This window comes from Manacus candei, unplaced genomic scaffold (genome assembly GCF_025592945.1).
Source record: "Manacus candei isolate 608988 ecotype Guabito, Panama unplaced genomic scaffold, ASM2559294v1 h1tg000022l, whole genome shotgun sequence".
NCBI classification, from domain to species: domain Eukaryota; kingdom Metazoa; phylum Chordata; class Aves; order Passeriformes; family Pipridae; genus Manacus; species Manacus candei.
Window position 1 is genome coordinate 1,926,085 of NW_026138070.1, and position 9,760 is coordinate 1,935,844.

At 47.2% G+C, this 9,760-nt stretch overlaps 1 protein-coding gene and 1 long non-coding RNA gene across 3 annotated transcripts in view; one reads left to right on the forward strand and one right to left on the reverse strand.

Annotated features, from left to right (window-relative positions):
- Positions 1 to 9,760, forward strand: part of LOC127470628 (coiled-coil domain-containing protein 81-like) — a 165,760-nt gene that overhangs the window by 17,191 nt on the left and 138,809 nt on the right. The window lies entirely within an intron of this gene.
- On the reverse strand, positions 915 to 4,882 carry LOC127470640 (uncharacterized). The gene is made up of 4 exons (XR_007904350.1): positions 4,736 to 4,882; positions 3,435 to 3,527; positions 3,223 to 3,324; positions 915 to 1,227 (listed from the first exon to the last, which is right to left on the reverse strand). It is a non-coding gene; the product is annotated as an uncharacterized LOC127470640 (long non-coding RNA).

Here is a 9,760-nt window from a genome sequence, read left to right on the forward strand (position 1 = left end):
AGTGGGGTGGAACTGGATGATCTTCAAGGTCCCTTCAACCCAAACCATCCTGGGATTCTCTGATATGATTCCACAATTTCCTATTAATATTTAATCCCTAATGAGAGCACAGACGTCACCCATGTGGTTATCTCTGTACTCAGGTGAGATCTGCAGACAATCAGCTCTTATCTCTGGGCTCCTGTTAGAAAATTCTGTATCCCATTTCTTGCAGCTGTACATAAGGACTGTGTAAAACAGGTGATGAGAGGCCAAAAGGGCAGGAAATAACATGGGAGTGCTGTGAGCAGATCCTGCAGAGGATCCATAAGATATTTCCACGCTCAATCTGATGGTTCAGATTGATTCTTTTCCTACTCACACTGTATCTTGACCCTGACTAGACCATGTGGATTTATTTGTGAGGTTTGTTTGTGTCAGTTTTTGTCTCTTCTACAGCATTTTTTGTTGAAGGGGTTTGTGGCCTGGGTGCTGTAGGATGTGGTGAATATCTGCCCTTGGATAAGGCAAGAAGTTCTGAGGGCTAATTCACATTATTTCTCTCTGGCTCAAACTGTTATCTGTCAGAACAGCTTTGAGAGACATAGAGTGTATTTAATTTTTGACTAAATATTCGTCTAAATCTCAATTAAAGAAATTTTTAAGCTTTTTCCATGATATCTTTACACAGAGAACTGTCTGTTGGCATGAAACAGATGTGGCTGTGGCTGCAAAGTAACTTCCTGGGTCACTGGGGCCCTTCCCACAGTGCTGAACTCTAAATTCAGGGAGTTTCCTTGTCTGCCAGTGCTACCTGGAAAGTGCTAGCAGAGTTTATTCAGTGTTGGGATGAAAGTGAACCAGGAGGGCACATGATTTTGCTGGAAATCACATTTTATTGAGCACACCACTGAATCAATAACCAGTGAATAAGAGCAGGGCATTCAAGGAGCTCCTCTCAGGAGAGAAACAGCTCAGAGCAGCAGCAGAAAGGCCTGGTCTTCTGCAGGCTGGGCTTTTTGAGAAGAGCAACACAACAGGAGCATTGGTGCAATCACATCTGAACCATTGCAGCCAATCCTGGGAATTCCTTGTCCTTTATTCCCAGGCACACACATCAGCTGCCTTTAATATTCATTCCCATGGCTCAGTGAGGGTCAGTGAGATGCCACCACGTCCAGGAGTGTTCTGGAGGGCACAGGACACCAGCAGCACCCACACTTCCTTGGGCAGCTTCATCAGAGCCACCTGAAGCCAAATCAAAGGGAATATTGGGCAGTTTTTCTGCTTCGAAATTTTCCCCTCTCGGTAAATCTTTTTGTACCTCCCAAGTTCAGCTGCAGATGGATGGGCTGGACATTGGCACATCCTTGGGAGTGAGGTCTGGCCCTGGGAGAGGGGGGAGGGAAGATGCCACTGGAACAAACTCCATGTACACTCCATTTTTTTGGAGGTTGCCCCAGTAAAAGGAAGTTTTCTCAGGAGCTGCCATGGCCTTGGTTCTGAGTGTTCACCCAACGACCAGATGGGCAAGTCTGTAATCAGGTTTTAACCAAACAACAGGATTTTGTGCACTGACCTGAGAGAGTTTCAGGCTGATTTTGGAGTTTAGGACTTGCCCAAATCTGTTCTTGTCCGCATTTGTGCTCCTTGTTAAAGCACTGACATTGTTTTAATAGTGAAAAAAATGCAGGGAACACCAGTGTATCATTTTCTGGGGTGCCATTTTTAATTGTTTGGGAAAATTTGCTCCAATTTATAGGGAACTTCTGAGAGCATAACAGTGCCCCCTTTAAGCAACATGAATTTCTCTCTGCACTTTGCTCACATGCAAAAACCCCCTTATCTTCATCATCCTTTACATGAGGATGGTGAAGAAGCTGCAGGATGGAGATTGTACAGGTGGGAAGGGGAAAAAAAACCATCTTCCTGTTCTCCTGCTCCTGGAAGTGCCCCCATTCTTGGTCACAGCAGGGAGGGTGGAGGAAATGGAAAGGAGATTTAGGGCCAAGTTCCAAAGAAAGAACGTGGGACGAGGATTTCAAAGGCTTTCAGTGGCTGTGGTGCTCTTTTGCAATAAAAGAGAAAGGACCTTTTTCAAGGCCATGCAGTGGCAAGATGAGGGGGAGTGGCCTTAAGCTGGAGGGTTGATTTTAGGAAGAAATTCTTGCATAGAACCACTAAACAGAGGTAGAAGCAGAAGGCTGGAGCTGCTTTTCCAGGACTGTCTCCAGGTGATTTTTGGGTATCTCCAAGGATTGAGACTCCACAACCTCTCTGAGCAGCCCATTTCAGTGCTGAGTCCCTCTTCTTTTTGTTCAATATCAGTGAATTTCTGACTTGGAACCAGAAGAACAGTTTTAATAATTTGAAAAAAGAGCTCTTTTCTTTTTTCTTTTCTTTCTTTTCTTTTCTTTTCTTTTCTTTTCTTTTCTTTTCTTTTCTTTTCTTTTCTTTTCTTTTCTTTTCTTTTCTTTTCTTTTCTTTTCTTTTCTTTTCTTTTCTTTTCTTTTCTTTTCTTTTCTTTTCTTTTCTTTTCTTTTCTTTTCTTTTTTTTTATTTTTTTTTAATTTTTTTTTAATTTTTTTTTTTTTTTTTAGGAAATTTCAGTGCTGAATGCTTTTCCTGGTAAAAAAGCAGAGTTAATGCAGGCAAAGCTGATGGGGTTGGTCTCATCCCACCCCTTGCAAATTCAAGGATCCCCAAGGATTGCTCAGCAAACACTGAGCACACAAAGGTGGGATTGTCCTTGGGGTAATATTTTAACTACAAGAGTCAGAGAACGTACCAACAATGACGTGACTTGGTTTATGAGCAATAAAAAGTCTATAAAAGCCACGGTACAGCCAAAGACTATTTGCATTAAATATTTTACCATGGCCTGATAAAAAAATCACAGGGTTTACATAAACATGCTCTTAGATCTTTCCAGGAGCTTATCTTGGGTTTTTTTTCCCCAGTAATCTGAAAGACAAATCCAATGTTGTTCTCCTCTGCCTGGGATATTTGCACTGTCAGACACTGGAGTCAGAAGGTCTTTTTTTGGTGTTTTCAGCCCAGCCATGGTGAGACACTTTTTGACCACATCAATATGTTTTCTGTTTCTTGTACCAGTGAATAAGGGGATACCCTGAATCCCAATATTCCTCTCAGCATTCCTCTGTTGTAGATAGTAAATACAGCCCAGCTTGATGTCTCCCCACACCTGAGTGCCCCCATTTATTTGGGATTCAGTTGATTTACCTCAGGCAACTGATTTTCCTTGATGTCCAACCCCTCTCCTGGTGATACCAGGGGGGGAAAAGATGGAGAATCCAGCACAGGGTGACCAAAGTGGTGATGGGCCTGTGGCAGAGGGGAGAGAGATAAACTTCTTTAATCTGCTAAAGAGGAGAGGAAAAGGGTGAGGGGGACAACTGTGCAGAACAGTTAATTATGGAAGGACAGCTACTCACAGACACCTTCAAGAAGCACAAGTGATACTTCTGTGCTGCTTCCAAGGGCCTGTATCTCAGTTTGCTCATGAGCTACATTGGCATTTCATAGCTCTGGAGGACTTTTTTGGGTGTTTTTTGAAGCTCGTTCCAAGTGTGGGGCAGATTTGGGGATGGGAAGGAAGTGTTTGTGATTATCCTGAACCTGCTGTCTGATCATTTCACTGAATTGCCTTTGTATCATTAACCTCTTTGTGCTGCAAAGCTGTTCCCTGTCTTTGATCACCTTTGTTGACTCAAACTTCAGAGGCCTCGTGGTAGTTCTGGATGGAGTCGGAAGGGACAGATGTGGTTGGGTGAGAACACAAAGCCACAGCAGAAGAGCCCTGACTCACAGAAATAACAAAAAGGGTGCCAATTCCAGCAATAAAACTGTTTGAACAGGTTGTTTTTGGGAAGGGTGGGAGGTCTGAACCCCAACAAGTCAACAGCAGAGAAAACTCAGCACTGTGTTTTACACAGAACAAACAGTATTCCTGCCATTCCTCCTGAGGGATGAGTTCACCCACAGAGCAGCACATGGGAGGATTCTTTCCCCCTCACATTGTACCAAAGAACTGTTCCACAGTTAGCTGTGGACATCTATGGCAGGTTGGAGATGTGACCAAAACTGGTTTGTAATTGCCACTCAAAAAGATTCTCAGAGGGGTCACGGAGATGCTCCCAGGGCTGGAGCTCCTCTGTTCTGGATCATGCTGGGAGAGCTGGGGGGGTTCACCTGGAGGAGGGAAACTCCAGGGAGACCTGAGAGCCCCTTCCAGTGCCTAAAGGGGCCCCAGGAGAGCTGGAGAGGGACTTGGGACAAGGGATGGGGGAACAGGACACAGGGAATGGCTTCCCACTGCCAGAGGGAAGGGTTAGATGGGATATTGGGAAGGAAATGTCTGTGAGGGTGGGGAGGCCCTGGCACAGGTTGCCCAGAGAAGCTGTGGCTGCCCCTGGATCCCTGGAAGTGTCCAAGGCCAGGTTGGACAGGGCTTGGAGAAACCTGGGCTAGTGGAAGGTGTCCCTGCCCATGGCAGAGGGTGGGAATGAGATGGGCTTTAGGTCCCTCCCAACCCAAACCATTCTGGGTTTCTATGAACATCAATCACCTTCCTCCTCCATGGGCCCCCACACCGAGCTCTGTTACACTGATTTCTTACAAAATCATATTTGGCAGAGTCAAGATATAAGAGAGGTGATGCTTTTTCCTCAAAAATTCACCAATAATTCTGAGTTGACCTTTTTAGGGAGCGCCTGAACAGAAAAGTGGGAACCACCTGGGGAAATCTGGGAGAAGATGCTGGAAGCTGCAGACTGTCACTGTGGACAAGGGAGTCTCTCTTTCATTAAGGGCTTGTATCTATCTGCAGCAGGAGCTACTGGGAGTTTCATCACAATATTATCTGGAAGTCAAGGTCATAATTATAAACTCCTCCAGCAAACGTCACAGTGGGTCTGGTCTCACGTGGCTCTTGCAGTTACAGATTCACAGGCAAGTCTCAATAAAGGATAAAATTCCTCAACAAGGTGAGGCAATGTCTAAGATGCTCCTTGAGTGAAAGCAGCTCTGTTATGACTAAATAAAGAAAAAGGGATGGGCTGATTTGGGTTGGGAGAGATCTCAAAGCTCATCTTGTCACCAGGGGCAGGGGCACCTTTCACTGGCCCAGGTTGCTCCAAGTCTGGTCCTACCTGGCCTTGGACACTTTGAGGGGCAGTCACAGCTTCTCTGGGCAATAAGGCAATTCTCAGGTGCCTTCTCAGTGGAAGGTTGGGAAACTCTCACTGTCCTGCCAGAGCAAGGATACCATTCCCTGGTTCCTCCCAGGGCACCCTAGGGCAGTGTCATGGCCCCGGGGCTGCCAGAACTCAAGGAGTGTTTGGACAACACTTTCAGGGAGAGGGTGGAATTGTTGGGGTCTCTGTGCAGGGCCAGGATTCTGCACCTCTCTTTGAGGGGCAACACCAGAAACAGCCAAACCAGTTCAATCAGTCTGGTTTGGTGGATCTCTGAGAGGGACTGGTGGTTGTTGTGGGTACAGGATGTCAGGAGACAGCTGGGTTTGAGGAAAGACTGGGCAAATGAGTGCAAACAGAACAGGAGCCCTTCCTCCAAGGGTTTATGGCAGGAATACTGTTTGTTCTGTGTAGAACAAAGGCAACTGCAGATCCTGATTCCTGAGTCTGCAGCACTGTGAGGTCAAACCAACACAGGGCCTGGTACAAAGCACTTTGTGGTGCAGATTTCTGGGGGCATGGGGGTGTCCAGTCAGGTGATGTCCAGTTATTGGAGCCTTTCCAGAGCCTTCTCTCCGACCAATCTTTCATCTCCTTAATAAAAACAAGAAATTCCATGAGTTGCATCACAAGTGTGAAATTCCACCTTGGCAACAAATGCCTTGAGCAGGAACTGGAGGAACTGTCCAGGAACAAACACTTCCACTTTGGGGCTCCTGATGGCTTTGCAAAACCTTCCTTTGGCACCAGAGCAGCCTGGGGGCTGCCAGGCTGGGAACTGGGAGGGGAGAACCCGAAGAGCCAGGGAGATCTCAGCACAGATTGCAAGAAATGCAAGAAATTCACTCATTTTTTGAGAAGTTCACCCATTTCCCCAAAAATATCCTGCCAACCACTATGTCAGTGATGGGCACACTGTTGTGGGCGTAAAGAAGAAAACATTTCACTTCCAGTATTCCCAACATCTTGTCCTTGTCTTGCTGAATGGCTCATACATTTGCACTGGGCTGGAGGCACAGATGAGTATTAATTTTGGTTGGAAAACCTTAACAATTAATAACTCAACAAATTTTTTGAGCCCATGAACCACAAGGAAATTATTTAAGTGTCAGAACCCCCTTGAACAGAGACTGAGGAGCACTTGAGCTTTGCCTGTTTCACTGTTTTTGTTTGGTTTGGTTTTTTTTTTTAATTTTTATATTTTTTTTAAAGAAAAGGGCAGAACTGAACATTCAAATTCCCTTCTGTAACTTCGAGTTTAGAATTTAAAATCCAACTAGAGGGTGTTTGCTCCTCTCCTCCACGAGATGGCAGAAGAGCCTCGATGATGCCAAGGACCCCTTTGCTGAGTGACTGATGTTTCAGCACCGGGAAAAAATCCGGGGGCTGTTGAGCCACGATCCAAGCGGTCCAAACCTTCCAGATTTACAGCCCAGGCTTTTCCTGCTCGCTGTCAATTCGTGCTCTCAAGTTCTGCACGGAGTGATGTGTTTTTGTGTCACACGAACAAAGGGAAAAGTCAATTGTGACCCGACAGGTGGGAGCAGAGGAGGGTGGAAAGGGCTGTCAGGGGGGATCTTGGGCCAGGAGTGACAGGATGACAGTGCCAGGATGGAGGTGAGGACTCAGACTGAGGGACTGAATTCCTCAAAATGAGGTCACAATAATCATGTTTTACAATCTGTGGGTGGGAGACGGTGGAAAGTGCCAAGTGATGAGGAGGTACCTTGAGGGCACCAGGCTGGTTGGGATTGGAGGGACCTTAAAGACTACCCAGTGCCACCCCTGCCATGGGCAGGGACACCTTCCACTAGCCCAGGTTGCTCCAAGCCCCATCCAACCTGGCCTTGGACACTTCCAGGGATGGGGCAGCCACAGCTGCTCTGGGCAACCTGTGCCAGGGCCTGCCCACCCTCACAGGGAGGAATTTCTTCCAATAACTAATCCAACCCTGCTCTCCTTCATCCACCAAGGAACTGTGGCAGTGCCTCCTGTAGGGTGTGTCCAGGCCCTGGAGGTGCCAGTGCAGGGATTCCAGGGAAAACAACCTACCTGTCAGTCCTGGAATTCCAGAGAAAACCTACTTCAGTCTTGGGATACCAGGGAAACAACCTGCCTGCCAGTGCAGGGATCCCAGGAAAACAACCTCCTGCCAGTGCAGGGATCTGGGGGAAAACAACCTCCTACCAGTGCAGAGATCCCAGGAAAACAACTTCCTGCCAGTGCAGGGATATAGGGAAAACAACCTCCTTCCAGTGAAAGGATCCAGGGAAACAACCAGTGTAGGGATCCCAGGAAAACAACCTCCTGCCAGTGCAGAGATCCCAGGAAAACAATCTCCTGCCAGTACAGGGATCCCAGGAAAACAATCTCCTGCCAGTGCAGGGATCCCAGGAAAAGAACCTTCTACCAGTGCAGGGATCTGGGGAAAAAAGCTCCTTCCAGTGCAGGGATCCCAGGAAAACAACCTCCTGCCAGTGAGGGGATCCAGGGAAACAACCAGTGTAGGGATCCCAGGAAAACAACCTCCTTCCAGTGCAGGGATAGAGGGGAAACAACCCTTCTGCCAGCACAGGGATCTGGGATCCAAGCTGCCTGCCACTCCAGGTATCCAGAGAAAACAACCTGTCTGCTGGTGCAGGAATCCCAGGAAAACAACCTCCTTCCAGCGTAGGGATCTGGGATCCAGCTGCTCTTCAAGAGCTCAAAATCCTTGGAATTTTATACTTCTCATCTCTAGTACCAGGAGAGTTACTTTCAGAAATGTTCACATTTGATTTGATTGAGTTAATTTATATTTTGGGATTCTATGATTCTATAAGTCTATGAGTCTATGATTCATGGAGCATGTGAGATGCTGGAGATTCTGCATTGCTGCTGAGCAGAGACCTTGACTACAGATCTCCTCTGGCTGCAGCAGAAGATCCCCTTCTGGGGAGTCCTGCAAGCAACAACAATCCTCTGCTCACTGGCAAAGCCCAGGACACCAATCACATCCACTCGTCTTCGCTGTTGGTGGCAGGTGGGGAGCTGAGGAATTTTGGGTCACCTCTTTATAAAAGTGATTGAAAATGGAATATTGGATGCAACTGGCAGAGCCTGGTACTTCAGACTTCACCCCATGTGTGAACATCTGTGGGTCATTTCACATGATGGGAGGAACAAGAAGGGCAAAGAAGATGGGGAAGGGCCTTGATTTGAAGCCGTGTGAGGACTCTGAGGGCACTTGGTGTGTTCAGCTGGAGAAGAGGGGACTGAGGGGAGACCTCAGTGCAGTTCCAGCTTCCTGGGGAGGGGCAGAGGAGGGGCAGGGACTGAGCTCTGCTCTGGGGGGACCGGGGACAGGACCCCAGGGAATGGCTGGAGCTGTGTCAGGGCAGGGTCAGGTTGGATCTCAGGAGAAGGTGGTTGGCACTGCCCAGGCTCCCCAGGGCAGTGGGCACAGCCCCAAGGCTGCCAGAGCTCCAGGAGGGTTTGGATGATCCTCTGGGGCACAGGGTGGGACTCTTGGGGATGGTCCTGTGCAGGGCTGAGGGTTGGACTGGATGGTCCTTGTGGGTCCCTTCCAACAGCACATTCTGCGATCCAGGCTGGGAATGACAAACCCAGGACCTGCACAGAATCCCACCTGCTCATCACCAAGCTTGTGGATTTATTTTCTGTTAAACTTCCAAACTGATGTTTCACCTCTGCTTCTCTTCTACAGAGATAATGAATATCCTCACATTCCCTCCCCAGGTCCCTGAGTGACCTCCTGAAAGACCAAGGCTTTGCACACACAAAAAATTTTCAAAAAGCCACCAGATATTGGAGATTTAACTGTTTTCATTCTTTTTGTTTCAGCTAAAGTGGAAAATCGAAGGGAAATTGGGAAGAGCATCCCAGGGAGCCTTTGTTTGTGCCTGTGGTGGGGTTTGCAGAAAATTGTTCTAAATAGCAGTGTTATTATTTACATCTCTATGGGGGCATCATTTAAATGTGGAGCTGTTAAAGAGGAGAAGGAAGTGAGGGAATGTGCATTCTTTTTTCATGGAGAAGGGTGGCTGGGGATGGAGATGGGAAAGGGAAAGCAGCCATCAAGGGCTCCAGGCTTCCACAGCTTCTCCCAGGGCTGGGAGACCTTCTGGAAGGGGAATCTTAAATAATTAAAATCTGAAATCTGCTCACCTGGAGACAAGCAAAGTGCTCTCTTTGGGGGGATTGTGTTTGTACAGCACATTACAGGGCCTGTCACTTGATCTGGGTGCAAATGGAATTTTCCAACAAAAAGATTGCCTTAAAAATATATTTAAGCAGAGTTCAGACTGAAAGGACAGACCAGTTGGGGAGGGTTAAAAACCTCCACAGGGATGTTGTTGTGTGATAAATTCAACAAATCCCAAGGGAATGCTACACATCCAAATAATCCACCCATAGTTAGGGAGGAAAAGACTTCAAGCTCTTCAGATTGCCCTAAATTGCACCAAAAGTGATGAGAAGTATTTTTGTGGCTCTGCTGCCAACTTGTGCTATCTTTAAAAACAAACCCACATGTTCTGCAATATTTTGTGCCTAAAAAAGTAACT